Source organism: Pezoporus occidentalis, unplaced genomic scaffold, assembly GCF_034315485.1.
Source record: "Pezoporus occidentalis ecotype Australia unplaced genomic scaffold, CSIRO_AGI_Poc_V1 ctg224, whole genome shotgun sequence".
NCBI classification, from domain to species: domain Eukaryota; kingdom Metazoa; phylum Chordata; class Aves; order Psittaciformes; family Psittacidae; genus Pezoporus; species Pezoporus occidentalis.
The window spans coordinates 1,560,620-1,574,877 of NW_026914117.1; the positions used below are offsets into that span (position 1 = coordinate 1,560,620).

At 40.9% G+C, this 14,258-nt stretch overlaps 1 long non-coding RNA gene across 5 annotated transcripts in view; it reads right to left on the bottom strand.

Annotated features, from left to right (window-relative positions):
• Positions 1-7,299: 7,299 nt before the first annotated feature.
• LOC134164770 (uncharacterized) overlaps positions 7,300-14,258 on the bottom strand; it is a 31,782-nt gene continuing 24,823 nt past the window's right edge. For 2 of the 5 annotated variants that reach the window (XR_009965247.1, XR_009965246.1), the window contains exons 3-5: positions 13,340-13,927; positions 11,141-11,239; positions 7,300-7,854 (exon numbers count right to left, since the gene is read on the bottom strand). This is a non-coding gene — a long non-coding RNA (uncharacterized LOC134164770). The remainder of the gene's footprint in view (positions 7,855-11,140; positions 11,240-13,339; positions 13,928-14,258) is intronic. The other 3 variants (XR_009965250.1, XR_009965249.1, XR_009965248.1) reach the window with 3 other exon arrangements.

The window sequence follows — 14,258 nt, forward strand, 5'->3', positions numbered from 1 at the left end:
GTCCATGCAGCCTTCTCTTCTCCAGGCTGAACAGCCCCAACTTTCTCAGCTTATCATAGTGGTAAGAACACTTTACAACATAAAGCTATGCAGAGGTCAACCCGTCATCCTTTATGCAACACAGAATCATAAAATAGGGTTGGAAAGGACATTAAGATCATCTAGTTCCAACCCCCCTGCCATGGGCAGGGACACCTCGCACTAAACCATGTCACCCAAGACTCCATCCAGCCTGGCCTTGAACACCACCAGGGATGGAGCATTCACAACTTTTTTGTCAACCTGTTCCTGTGCCTCACCACCCTCATCTTTGTAGGCCCCCTTCAGATGCTGAAGGCTGCTATGAGGTCTCCACACAGCTTCTTTTTTCCAGGCAGAACAGGGCTAACTTTCTCAGCCTGTCTTTGTACAGGAGGTGCTCCAGTCCCCTGATCATCCTCATGGTCCTCCTGTGGACTTGTTCCAACAATTCCATGTCCTTTTTATGTGGAGGACATCAGAACTGTACACAATACTCCAAGTGAGGTCTCACAAGAGCCGAGTAGAGGGGCAGGATCACCTCCTTCGACCTGCTGGTCACGCTCCTTTTGATGCAGCCCAGGATACAGTTGGCTTTCTGGGCTGCAAGCACACACTGAAGACGGCTCACATTCAGTTTCTCATTGACCAACACCCCCAAGTCCTTCTCCACAGGGCTGCTCTGGATGACTTCTCTGTCCAACCTATAGCTGTGCCTGGTGTTACCCTGACCCAGGAGTAAGACTTACTGTTGTGGGATAACGCAAACTAGAGAACTGACTCCCCACAGTGGCACTTCAGAGTCATGCTGCTGTAATATTATGTTTCATGGGTTGAAAATTGGGGTAATATAGTGGTGAATGAAACTATTCATATACTGCTGCAGCCTTCAGCACAGCTTTCCTATCAATAAGGATAATCCAAGTCACAGATGTTTTTTACACTGTTATAATTAATAATCATGGTTCCACGTTAGTGTCATCTTAACATAATAAAAATGAATCTATAAATTGTATTCAGTGTTTTTACAGCATTTACAATGACTGGTTTTTGCAGCAGAAAGTAGCAGATCTGGCAGTAAGTCTTTCTTAACTGCATTCATCAAGAATAATTTCTATTTATTGTTTATGTTAAGATTACATATGAAGTGGCATAGTTATTTTTTTCTGTATACCATTTTAGACTGATCCTTTACAGAGTTAGATTACTTTTACACCGTGATTTCTAGAAGCTTTAAAAGCATGTAAAATTTCGAGAGAAATCCCTTTCAATATGAATTTCACTCTTCCCGCTCTTGCTCCCTTCCACTTATAGGAACAAATCGTGCTTAGATGGTCTGTGTTCCCCACTCAGATCCTGACAAAACGTGGAAAACAAATGTTAAGTTGGGATATAAGAAGGGATGGAGAAGTTCCATCAGCTTATTTCAAAAACTCAGATAAGATCTGATATAAGTTCTCTTTTGATCATGGCAAAATGCAAGCATATTAAACAGTTGGACTTGGTGGTCCTAAGGGTCTATTCTGTATTCCCAAACTCATCTGACTTTGAGAAGCACAGACATACTGGAAGGAAAGTATCTTTTAAGAATGTTTATGTAAATTACAATGTATTTTTTTTTTCCCAACAGATGGACTATTTCGTAGTCAGCATGAAAGGAATGTGCTTTCCTACATGAAAGCTGTAATTTACCTGCTGTCGTCCACCATCCTAAGTCACAGCAGTAAAATGCAGCCACAAGAAGCAAGGAAAATACATAGCCATCAATATCACTGGGTCTGCCTGACTCAGGAATGAGCCTCTGGCAGTGGCCCATAAGAGATGTATGAAAAGTTTAAGGGTACAACCACCTTACTGTAAAGACTGGTCTGGTCTCTCCCAGGCCACAGTGCCCTTTTCATTAGAAATTTACTGGGTCATTGCAGAGACTTCTGTTCAGTATGTATTGATTTTTCTTTTAATTCCCAGGAATGTCTGATTGGTTGTTCTCTGAATTCAAGTAAGCTTCCTGCAGCAGCAGCAGCCTGTGGTGGTATGTTGAGTGGGTTAAGTTTTTTCAACCTCTAAATTTTCAACCTGTCACGTGATAATTTCATCTGGTGACCCTTAGTTCTTGAACTGTGGGTGTGGTGGTGCATTCTTTCCCCCCACATGTCTGGGCTGCTCCATAATCTGAGGGAATTCCCCTCAGGCCTTGGCCTTTGTGTAATGAATTCTAGTAAAGCATCTCTTGATAGTATCAGGAACTATTAGGTGACTACAGAGTGGGGGAAGCATGGGTCACAGCAGGGACTCCTGTTTCCTGCCTACAGTGGGAAGTGAGAGAAGGGATAATCAATCATTCCATGACAGTCCTAGAACAGTCCTTCCCTTGATCATAGCCTGAGTGGAACAGTATCACTGTTATTGGAGTATTGAAAAAATTCTAGTAATTACCAACTCAGGTTATGACCAGGATGGAGATTTACTATTGGCTAAAGCAAATAATCTTGTGACGCTAGTTGTCCCAGGCGAGGACCTTTGAGCTCTCCTGGACCACAGAGGGGAGCAAACAGCATTTCCATTTGAGTGGGACACCTCTCAGTAGTCACAGACTCTCAAGTCTGTGATAATTAGAGAACCATCATTGAAACATGGAGCCTAGGCTGAAGTCCCCCACTTCTCAAGACTCCACCCTCATCCACTGAGAAATTCCAAGCATGAGACATACTTCACCGACTTGGGGGAATTTTTAACTAGTATGTCTTTATGTGTCTTTATTTATGTGTATGTGTGTATAGACAGGTATAGCAATGTAGGAAATTTTATTGACTCACCTAAGATCCACCCTAAAACTGCAAACTGCTGCTAAATGACACTTGTAGCTTTAGATGTTAAGCAAGTCTGAGACCAAGACTATATCCAGGTGCACTTAGGCTCTGGTGGGAGCTTAGAAAGCCAGAGGGTCTAGTCCATGTCACAAGTAGGCATAGTCAGCAGGATGGCAAGTGGCATCCCTGATTGCTTTCAAAAACATGGAATCAGTCCAATTCCCAACTTTTCAGAAAAGCAGGCTTGCAATAACTGGCATATTAGAGGAACTGTGGAAGAACAGTTAAGTTGGCATGGGGCCCTTTAAAGGATGATAAAGGAAAAGGAATGATTTACAAAATGCTGGGCACCTGCTAGAAGCAGCTTGTGAAGATAGGCAAAAAATGTAATAGAGAGAAACAAGACCTGAGAGAGGAAATAGAAGGCAGAAAGGCAGCCAAATTATTACCGTCCCTTAAAATCGAGCAGTTGCAGAAGCAAGTTACAGGAAGGACAGGAGAAAAAAAAAAAAATGCTGGAAGGTTGAACTGATGTTCATGTGGGCTCCCAATCCCCCTGAAACTGTACAGTAAATTAATTGTATCTGCTAAAGAATCAGATGGGAATATATGGAGTGACCCTGATGACAGCAAACTAACACAAAATGATACTTTATCCCCTTTGAACACACCAGCTAAACTAGCAATGCCTCTATAGTCCTACCTGAAATACACTGGGTTTGTTCAGGGCTTTTTTCAAGTGATTTTAAGATCCAGAAACACATATTAAAAAATGACAATGTACTTGTTTTTGCAACTCTTTTTTCAGTAAGGTCCTTTAAAATCTTTTTGGAGGGCACCTTTGGAGATTCAGTTATGCAAGCAAGTTCCCTGACAGAATAATCCAAGGTGACTGCGGAAACTTGGCATTTGCCAATCCCCCAGTATTTTCCAGATACTGCACTGATCAGTTTTACAGTCTGTTATAACGGAAGCTTAAGTTAGGCTTTTCACAGACTCAGAAATGCTTATGATGAATGTCTCCCTTCACTTTTCAAGAGCATCCTATCCAGTTGAGTTGATAAAGATGGGATTAACCTATCATGGAGGTAATTTTTCTAAAACACTGGTATTTTCGTTTAGCAGTTATCACTGGCAAGAAGCAGGTTTGACCTTTAAGACAGGAATATGTAAGATGCTGTCAAAATGGATCAGAAACTCAAAAAAAGCAGATGGGATACAGCATTACTGAGACTGTAGAGTGGGGTCAGTGATCCTTATTGTCCTCCAGAAGACCCCTTTCTCCTAAAACATCAGTGGCAGATGCAAAAAGATCTGTTTTAATTAAATAAACTTTGGTGAATTTTAACATTCTTGCAATGAAAGGGCTGACAAGAAAACAAGTGCAAACTAGACATTCTCCCCCCTGGCAGTGTGGCCTGACTTTCTGCAGTGTTGCCACTTTAACCTTGGCAAAATTCAGCTTTTGGACCACATATTGTTGTGGACCATCTTCAGTGAGGTTGTAAAGTAAGGGAAATGAGCTTTAGTTCCCAGATCTTATCTCTATCCTTTTCTCTCATGAGATTAGGTCTAAAATAAATTGATTTACTTTATTTCTTTCTTGTACGATCTATGAAGACATGGAGCCAGTCTCCATTATTGGTAAGTTACAGATATGTATTCCGAGAATGGCTGAGGTTTGAAGGCCACTCTAGAGGTCATCTTGCCCATTCTCCCACAGCAGGCTGCCCAGGACCTTTTCTAGAGGGCTTCTGGACATCTCCAAGGATGGAGACTCCATCATCTCTGGGCAACCTCTGCCAGTACCCAGTTGCCCTCATCAGTTTTTCCTGATGTTTGGACAGAACTGCCCCTGTTCCAGTTTGTAGCTGCTGTTTGATACATAATCTGTTTCTGAATTTATGATATTTTATAGTAAGCAGGGAAGACAGATCAGTATGGAACGCTTAAGGCTAAAGGACAAATAAAATTATGCTCATAGAATGTAGAAGAGATCAGCACACGCAATATTGAAGCAAATAAGCGGTTCTCAGGTCATAATTGTAATAGTTTTGCGTATCACAGCTACAGTATGAAATTCTCTCTTGCAGCTTCTTCCATTCCTTTTCTGCAATGCATTAAATCTTATTAAATCTTATCTTAGCAACCAGAGCATGTGACTGCATAATATTATTGAAGTATTTATTACTAATTCTAAGTATATTGATATTTAGTAATTTAATTTTTACAAAGGAATTCTGGAGCTAGAAATAGTTATAATGTCACCATTAAAGAGAAAAAGCATAACCCATTCCATAGGGAGCAAGAGTGGAGATTAATATTCGAGAGTAGAATTTAAGGTAGAATTATACTTGGGAAGGTCTGGAGATCTGCAGCAGCGGGTGACATAGAGCCATGTTTTATCTCTGTCACTGCACTCAGGCGAAGGGCTGCGCAGGTGAAAATCTGACTTCCTGGTGTATTTTTAAGTAGGCTTGGTAGGTGTACATGTCCTGAAATGTGAAAGAAGGTCCAAACATTGTGTTGGGTTTCTTACTTGCTTCCTATAAGAACACATTGTTCTGAGATACCATATCCTTTTTCTTTAGGTGTTACAGAAGGAAACATTGAAAAATAGAAAATTAAAACCCAGAAAAAGAACTGTAATTGTTCTTGAATGGGTTCCTCAAGCTCCAAGAGTTGCAAAAGAAAACAACTAGAGCCTCTCAGGGCTGCAAATTTCCCAAAGAAGAACATGGAGTTAACTGTCAAGACTAAGTATGTGCCCCAGTGTCAAGACTCCACATGTGTCCCAGTGTCTTTAGGTGACAAGACTCCACACATGTCCCAGTGTCTCTTAGGTTTCTAGACTTCACACGTGCCCCGGTGTCAAGATTCTGCATGTGTCCCAGGGGCAGGACTTCACAAGTGTCCCAGTGTCCTTAGGTGACAAGGCTCCACACATGTCTCAGTATATTTTAGGTGAAAAGACTCCACACATATCCTAGTGTCTCTTAGGTGACAAGTAGTTAATAGGGGGAATCCAGGGAAATACAATTTAAGTGTCTTTACCTTCGCAGTGCAACACAATGAGGATGTAGAGAAATCTTGTGTGTCGTTCCACATTTCCTTTATACTGTTCAGTAAGGAAGTGAATTGTTGGAAGGTTTAACTGAACTGAAAGAGAGGCACATTGATAAGGTAAAATGATGACTCAGATCTCCACATAGTATCTAATTAGTTTCATGGGATTTCTTCAGTAGCTAATGTCTGTAGTGGTCTTTGTTTATGAAATTTTGCTATGTCAGAACACAGTTTTTACTACAGATAATTATTCAGAAAACCTTGTTATACTTTGCATAAGATTATATTTATTTCTCCATTATGAAATGCAAGGTTTGGATTATATGGGGTTTTAAAATAACATCTGCAGGGCTCCCAGTGCTCCTGCTAGACAGATTCTCAACTAGCACCTTCTTGCTACATCCCTTTAATTACAACTCCCATAGAATCATAGAATCAGCTAGGTTGGAAAAGACCCTTAAGATCATCAAGTCCAACCTTTACCCCAGGAATGCCAGGTCCACCAATATGGGCCTCATCTTGTCTAAACATTTGATAGTCCATTCAGTAAAACAATGTGCACCTTACAGCTACTATTGTTAGCTTGCCCAAACATGCTCCCCATCAGCTTCTGTTTCACCTTTTTTTTTTTTTGACTAATGTGGATTTCTTGATATATCAGGACCTTACTGTCAAATCTATGAGAATACTGTTTCTCACCTGAGAGGGCATTTTTCAACTTATTTCTTCTGTGCACAGTAATCCTAATTTCAGTTCTTAGTTTTCCAGTATGACAATTAGACTCTAACAGTCCACAGTCATGGGTGAAATTATTAGTTACTTGAGGATGAAGATTTGTGAAATTGAATTAGATCTACTTGATATATGTGTATGTATGAGTTGTTTCACATGTGTAACTTCCAATTTCACATACACAATGACACCTTATTTAAGAAAAAAAAAATCCCTTATTTCTATCATTTCACCTTCTGTGGAATTTGTTAGCTTTTTAAATGGTAAGTAAATATAATGTAAGTACACTTATATAAAGTATAAGTAAGTATGTAAGTAAGAGAAAGAAGCCCCCATCGTTAAAATGTGGCCAAAGGGACAAATTATAAGCAACTACAAGGGACAAAAAATAAGTATCTAAAATGAAAGTAAATCCAAAATTCAGTAATTAACAGGAAAGGAAAGCTGGCAACAAATTATCATCGGATGGTCAAATTGTTTAATGGTTTTTGTATCAGAAAGTCAGTTGGTAGCAGGTTGTTAATACAGTGAAAAAGAGGAAAGATCTCTAATTGAAAACGAACAGATCAAGGAGTACTTAGTTCTGACTACTTCCCTTTAGCAGGCTGTTGGAAAGCATTGGCTGTTATGCCTGCTGAACCTTGAAAAATATCCCCAGCTTCTGACATTTTGAGCTGTGGCCAGTTGCCTTTCTGAAAACTGAACGAAGTGTGACACCGCTGAAAACAGCAAAGGGGGAAAAGATGCATTCAGGTACTATACATAAATAACATAAGCTCCAAGACTGTGTGTCACATGGTCCTGTTGACCTATCCAAAGACAAACTCCACACACTGGGAAATTGAAACAAAAAATATTGTATAAGAATCTATGAATATAACATTCAGTTGTAAATCTAGGCAGCAGAAGTGCATAAATGTAGGATAGATATCAAGTAGGTGGATAGCAGATCTTCAGAAAAATTCTAAATCTAGATGAAACTTGATATTAAATCTACTTTTGCAAAGGCAAAAGCTAGCCAAGTTAGTCTGTAATGTGGCTTGCAATATGTAGCAAATAATCCTACTGTACTCAGTGCTTCTAGCATCAGCTGGAGGATAGTCCTCTCTTCTTTGGGGTGTCCTTCTTTGAGAAAAGGTGTGGCTGAATGCAGCAAGTCCAACAGAGAATGAACCAACATCTTGAAAATGCAGCCTACCAGAAGCCTGTGCACTCACAGTTTGTTAGCCTACAGAAAAAAAAAGGAAAAATCTTAAGGACTGCTGCAAAGAAGGTGACAGTAGTCAATTTTTAATTATCCATACAGAGAACACAAACTGCAGCAATGGAAACAGATGTTACACACTAGAGAAAACTTCCTTATTGTAAAGGTAGTGAGAACTTCGTAGAAGAAGCTTCACAGTTTTTTTCACTGAAAGGCTTTAAATACAAGTTAGAAAAACATGCTACATCTCACACAGTACCAGTTAGTTAAGCTTGGAAAAAAAAACAGGTCTTGTGTCAAGGTCCAGCCACTTCACATTCTGTGTGATGCTGCAGTTTCTTCATTGTGCAGAAGTGGAAATGAGGAAAAACAGGATAATGCCATGTACATGGTGCAGTCTTATCATCCTGCCATGGCTTTGGAGAAGTGCAAAATACGCAATTTTTAATTCTACCTACCTTTTCTCCAGAAAAATACACCAGTATTTCCTTACTAAGTCTTGCTGAGCTAAATTTTGTTTTGCTTTGTAGAATCCTTACTTACTTAGTATACATTCATGTTCATCAATTTAACAGACAAAATATGTGCGCTTAACAAATATTTATCAAAATGTTGCACTTGCTTTAATCTATTAACCAAACTTGAACGAGTAGACACTTTGGAAAATTCCCAATGCACAGAAGCATTTGTTTCTACAACTGAGTAAGCCCTTATTTTTTGTAGCCAGATTTTTCATACTTAGTGTAGGAGATTCTGGCCTTTAATGGATACCATCATCTGATACTAAAGTAAAAAGTATGAAGTAGACTTTTGGTTCAAACCAATTATGCTTGCTTCTCTTGACCCTGTATTTACACCAAATAAATCTGGTGCTCAGTTTACATACAAATTAATATAACATAAAGCTAGCTGTTACTTCTTCAGAAAGTGTCACCTTCAACCACATAAAATTTCTTCTCAAGCCAAGGGAAGTTTATTTCACTTCTGGTAATTTTATTGTGTGTGCTAGGTAGAAATAGAGAACGATGAAAAAGCTCATTTTAGCGGGAATAACAGCTCACAAAAGTTACTCTGAGGAATGGGGTGGAATGAATCATATTTATATGTGTGTATGCTGGATGGCAAAAATCAATGGTTTCTCTTAGCAAAGACACTCTTGGGGATAGAGAAAACAGAGCTGCGAAAAACCTAACAAATTTTGCCTGACACATTGTCCAGGCAAACTACACTGCTGATGCATTGGGAGTACACTTTGGTATGTCAGTCCCCGTGCTAGTAGGAGCAGCCCATTTCACAGTGGCTCATTTTGGATCCCCGGAGATGCTGATAACCGCACTCTCCTCATGCAGCACCCCCAATATTCTGACCTGGCTGGGAAGTGGTAGAGACGTTGGGCTGGCAAAATATGAATCCAGAGGAGGAGGCAGTATGCCTGCTGCAGAAACAGACATATTTTATCAAATACGGACCTTAAAAGAGAGAGGAAAAGAAGAAAATCAGATGTGAATGGAAAGGAAAACAAAACATGGTGTTCTGGGGTGGGAAAAAAAGGGTCTTGCTATGTGCCCATCATATTAAGACTTTGTCCCTGTAGCCTAGTTCAGCACTGTTGCCTGTTTGATGCCAATGCTGTCACAAGTATTAGCTGGAGTCTCACCACCATTGACTCATAGAATCATAGAATAGTTAGGGTTGGAAAGGACCTTAAGATCATCTAGTTCCAACCTCCCTGCGAAGGGCAGGGACACCTCACACTAAACCATATCACCCAAGCTGGAGGGAAGGAATGCCATCCAGATGGACCTTGACATGGCTGGGAGTTGGGCTGATGCCAAACTCATGAACTTTAATCATGACAAGTGCAAGGTCCTACACCTGGGTTGGAGAAATCCCAGGCACAGCTGCAGGTTTGGCACAGAAGAGACCAAGAGTAGCCCTGGGGAGAAGGACTTAGGGGTGTTGCTTGATGAGAAAATGAACATGAGCCGGCTTCAGTGTGAGCTCACAGCCCAGAAAGCCAACCATGTCCTGGACTGCATCAAAAGGAGAGTGACCAGCAGGTCAAAGGAGGTGATCCTGCCCCTCTACTCTGCTCTCATGAGACCTCACCTGGAGTATTGTGTGCAGTTCTGGTGTCCTCAACATAAAAAGGACATGGAACTGTTGGAACAAGTCCAGAGAAGGGCCACGAGGATGATCAGGGGACTGGAGCGCCTCCCATATGAAGACAGGCTGAGGAAGTTGGAGGTGTTCAGCCTGGAGAAGAGAAGTCTGTGTGGAGACCTCATAGCAGCCTTCCAGTATCTGAAGGTGGCCTATAGGGATGCTGGAGAGGGACTCTTCATTAGGGACTGTAGTGATAGGACAAGGGGTAATGGGTTCAAACTTAAACAGGGGAAGTTTAGATTGGATATAAGGAAGAAGTCCTTCACTATGGAAAGAAGTTCTTTACTATGAGGGTGGTTAGTTACCGGAATAGGTTGCCCAGGGAAGCTGTGAATGCTCCATCCCTGGTGGTTTTCAAGCCTTGGGTGACATAGTTTAGTGTGCGGTGTCCCTGCCCATGGCAGGGGGGCTGGAACCAGATGATCTTAAGGTCCTTTCCAACCCTAACTATGCCATGATTCTATGTTTCTAAGACTCTGTCCAACCTAGCCTTGAATACCACCAGGGATGGAGCATTCACAACTTCCTTGAGCAATCCATTCCAGTGCCTCACCACCCTCATAGTAAAGAACTTCCTCCTTATATCCAATCTAAACTTCCACTGTTTAAGTTTGAACCCGTTACCCCTTGTCCTATCACTACAGTCCCAATGAAAAGTCCCTCCCCAGAATTTTTATAGGCCCCCTTCAGATACTGGAAGGCTGCTATGAGGTCTCCAAGCAGCCTTCTCTTCTCCAGGCTGAACAGTCCCAACTTTCTCAGCCTATCTTCATACGGGAGGTGCTCCAACCCCCCCGATCATCCCCATGGCCCTCCTCTGTCTGTTCCATGTCTTTTTTATGTTGAGGGCACCGGAACTGTACACAATATACTCCAGGTGAGGTCTCACAAGAGCAGAATAGAGGGGCAAGATCACCTCCTTCGACCTGCTGGTCACACTTCTTTTGATGCAGCCTAGGATATGGTTGGCTTTCTGGGCTGCAAATCCACACTGCTGCCTCATGCGAAGTCTCTCATTGAAATAAAAAGAATGATCCTTCCACAAGTTGGTCTAATGATGTGTGGGCTAAGGAAGCCCAATTATTGATGGTGTTTAATGGCCCCCTCTTAAAACATAGCCAGCTCACAGAATCTTTAACAATACCTTGTGAAAAGATAATCATGTCAGGAGCCATATATATTCCCGCAGGCCCACGCCACAGTGTGTGGCTGTTGCATCTGCATGTCCAACCTTTGATAGTCCCTGGGGGAACAGGAGAGAATTCGTATTTCTGTCTGGCAAATGCTCTCTCCTGAAAATGAGAAAAGCAGCCTTTTCTTGCCCACCATCAACAACAATTATACTCCTGCCTCTTTATTTGTCAGCACTAACAATGGCATCGTCGTGGCTCTGGAAAAAGCGGCAAAGATGAGGAAAGATGCACCACTAGTGTGCTGCAGACAGCTACTGAACTACCTCTCTAGTCCTTGTTAGTCAAATTTATATGATCTTAATGTCAGTGCCTAATCTGACAGCAAGGGATTGTATCACATGCAGCAAAAATAAGGGAAAATTGTTGCAACAACACAGTGGTTAGGATAACACTAGCAGCAAGAAAACAACTAAATGAAATTAAAAGGTTACAACATCTAACAAGTGGTTAACGGCAATAATTATTTTGTGCCAGTATCTGAATTTGCCTCTTCCTGAGGTTGTTAATTACACAAGTCATTCTATTCATCTGAGTGGGATGATTTTCATGAAGTCTGGCTTCTTAGTGGGAGTGAGTGGTTTACAAACCACAGATGAGATAAAAGGATTTCTCCAATCTGCAGCTTGTTGAGGTGCCCTGGTAGAGTATTTGCACAAACAATATACTACAGAGCAAGGCTGAAGACAGCAGGTAACCACCCAGCTTTTATCCACTAAGAATCTCCTATTTCCTGTACTGTGGACTAGGAAGAAATACTGCTTTATGTTAAAAATTAAAAAATAAAAAAAAGAAAAAGGAGAAAAGCAGCAACCAAAGGACAGGGAGTTGTTATAAACACAAGAAACTCCTCACTTCTAAAGGCAAACTTGCCCTGTTTTTGTATAAAAGGGCAAGTCTCTGTTTGCTTCATCTGTCTCACAAGTGCTAACCTTTGTTCTGCTAAACAGGATCAAGCCAGTATGGATTCTACCCTGAGAATAACATAGCTGAACATTAGATGTTTTATGCAAGATGCATTCATGAAGGAAGTCATAAAGCTGTATGACACTTACCCAGTATTGCCCCTCCTGCAGCAGTCTGCAAATCAGACATCCTAAGTTTGAGGTGGACTTGATGTATTCTGATTGGTTGCGGTTGGTTTGTGGGGATTTTGTAGGGCTTTTTTGTTTGATTTTGTTTTTGTTTTTCTTTTAATAAAGTGTTGTATCCCTTTCTTTTGTAATCTTGTGTAAACAATATTTAACTGATTACCATGCAGCATTTGGACATTCACAAGGCCCTGTAGCAAATTATTTAACAAGATACACAAAAGTATTCCATGCTTTGGCTAGTTTTGAAAGGTCCAATTGATCATTTCATTTGATGCCTCCTAGGTTCACCTAATGAAAGGCAGACAAAACATAGGCCTTGCTAAATTTCTATGGCACTTGCAGAACTGTAGACATCAATTACAGCCCCTCTTCCCCTGTAACTTCTACCCATACCTCCCATTCATCTTTTTATGCTGAGTTTAAAAGTCTTAGCCTATTTAGTCTTTGCTCACACAGACGTATACCACACTTTTGGCAACCTTGCCATACTTGTCTATACTTTCTTCCCTCAACATGTTAACACTTGAAGACCAGAACTGTATGCACTGCTCATTATATAATAGCATCATTTATCAGCACTAGTTTTGTCTGCTATTTTCTCAGTCTTCTGCTTTGTTTAAGCAGGTGAGGAGAGTTCAAGCGGTTTAAATGATCCTATTTATGTCTCTAGAATATTTATTGCTGCTGAAGTCTAAAAGCATGTGTTTTAGTTGAGATCCTGCATTACACTTCTTTCTCCTTCCTAGAGGTATCATTAAGAAACCAACTGATGAGTGAAGTTGCACCATTTATATCTTTTCTATGTGCAGGGTAGTGATAAACTGCAGTGAAGCACCTGGAAGAGTGCTGCACACATTGCAGGCACTAATGCTGTTTATCTGCTCTTTTCAGCCTGCACCATGCTCAGGGTGACTCTCACAGATACATTATATGCATAAATATTACAAAAACCACCATGAGTCAAAATATTCATAGTACATTTCTTAGGCAAAGCAGCAGCACAAGGCAATGCATTACACAAGTTACTGACATCAAAAGAGAGAGTCTTGGGGTTCTTACCTACACTGAGAGTGCTTAGCTGGGGTGCACTCCTGACAGGGAGCATCACTCAGCTTCTTGCAGAAGACGGCTTAGGTGCTTGCTTCAGAAACTGGAATGTCTTTCTTCACAAAATATGTCAGTGATAGACTTTCTCTATGTTCTTGTGGCATGATTCCAGTATTTGAACAGAAAGGCCTGATGCTGTTCACAGTGAGGCCAATTAATATTCTGCTACTGGATTCAGAGAAGATAGAGTACTGTTTCTTGTACTTTTCTCTAAAGAGTAAATAAAACCAATTTTTTAAATGAAACACGTTTTCCACAAGTATTAGAGTGTGCTATTAGACACTCAGACACAGATCACTCCCTGTGTAAGGTAAGGTACCTGGCGGGGTCTACAGCTACTGCTTGCTGCTCTGTAGTTCTGTCTCCCGCTGTGTTCTCCAAAACTCTCAGCCGAAGGCTGTGCATGACTCAGTGCCCTTCCATACTGGGTAGGCTTTGCAGGGTATGTCTGGTTGGGGATTTCAACTGCTCCTCTTGTTCCATCTTTCTTGGGTCTTCCTGCTTGCCAGTTCCGTGTAGTGACAAGTGATCACCCAGTAACTGAGAAAAAAAATTAAAAAAAAAATTACTCTGTTGCTAAATGCAGGTTGACTCCACTCAGTGATCCTGTTTTTTAGAAAAACTCAGTCTCTGAAAGTACACCCCACAGTAACCTTGTAGACAACTGTAGCAAATAAGCAGCTTTGAACTCTGAAGTCATCATAATCCACTGTCATAATTATGTGAAATGAATAAATGAAACTGAATTAAGTGATAGTCTTTGACCAGATGCCAAAGGAAAACTTGCTGCACCAATGGTTAGCGAAAGGATTCAAAAGTGAGCCAATTGGTTCTCCCTCCTCAACAAACTAATCAATTAAAATATTCCACA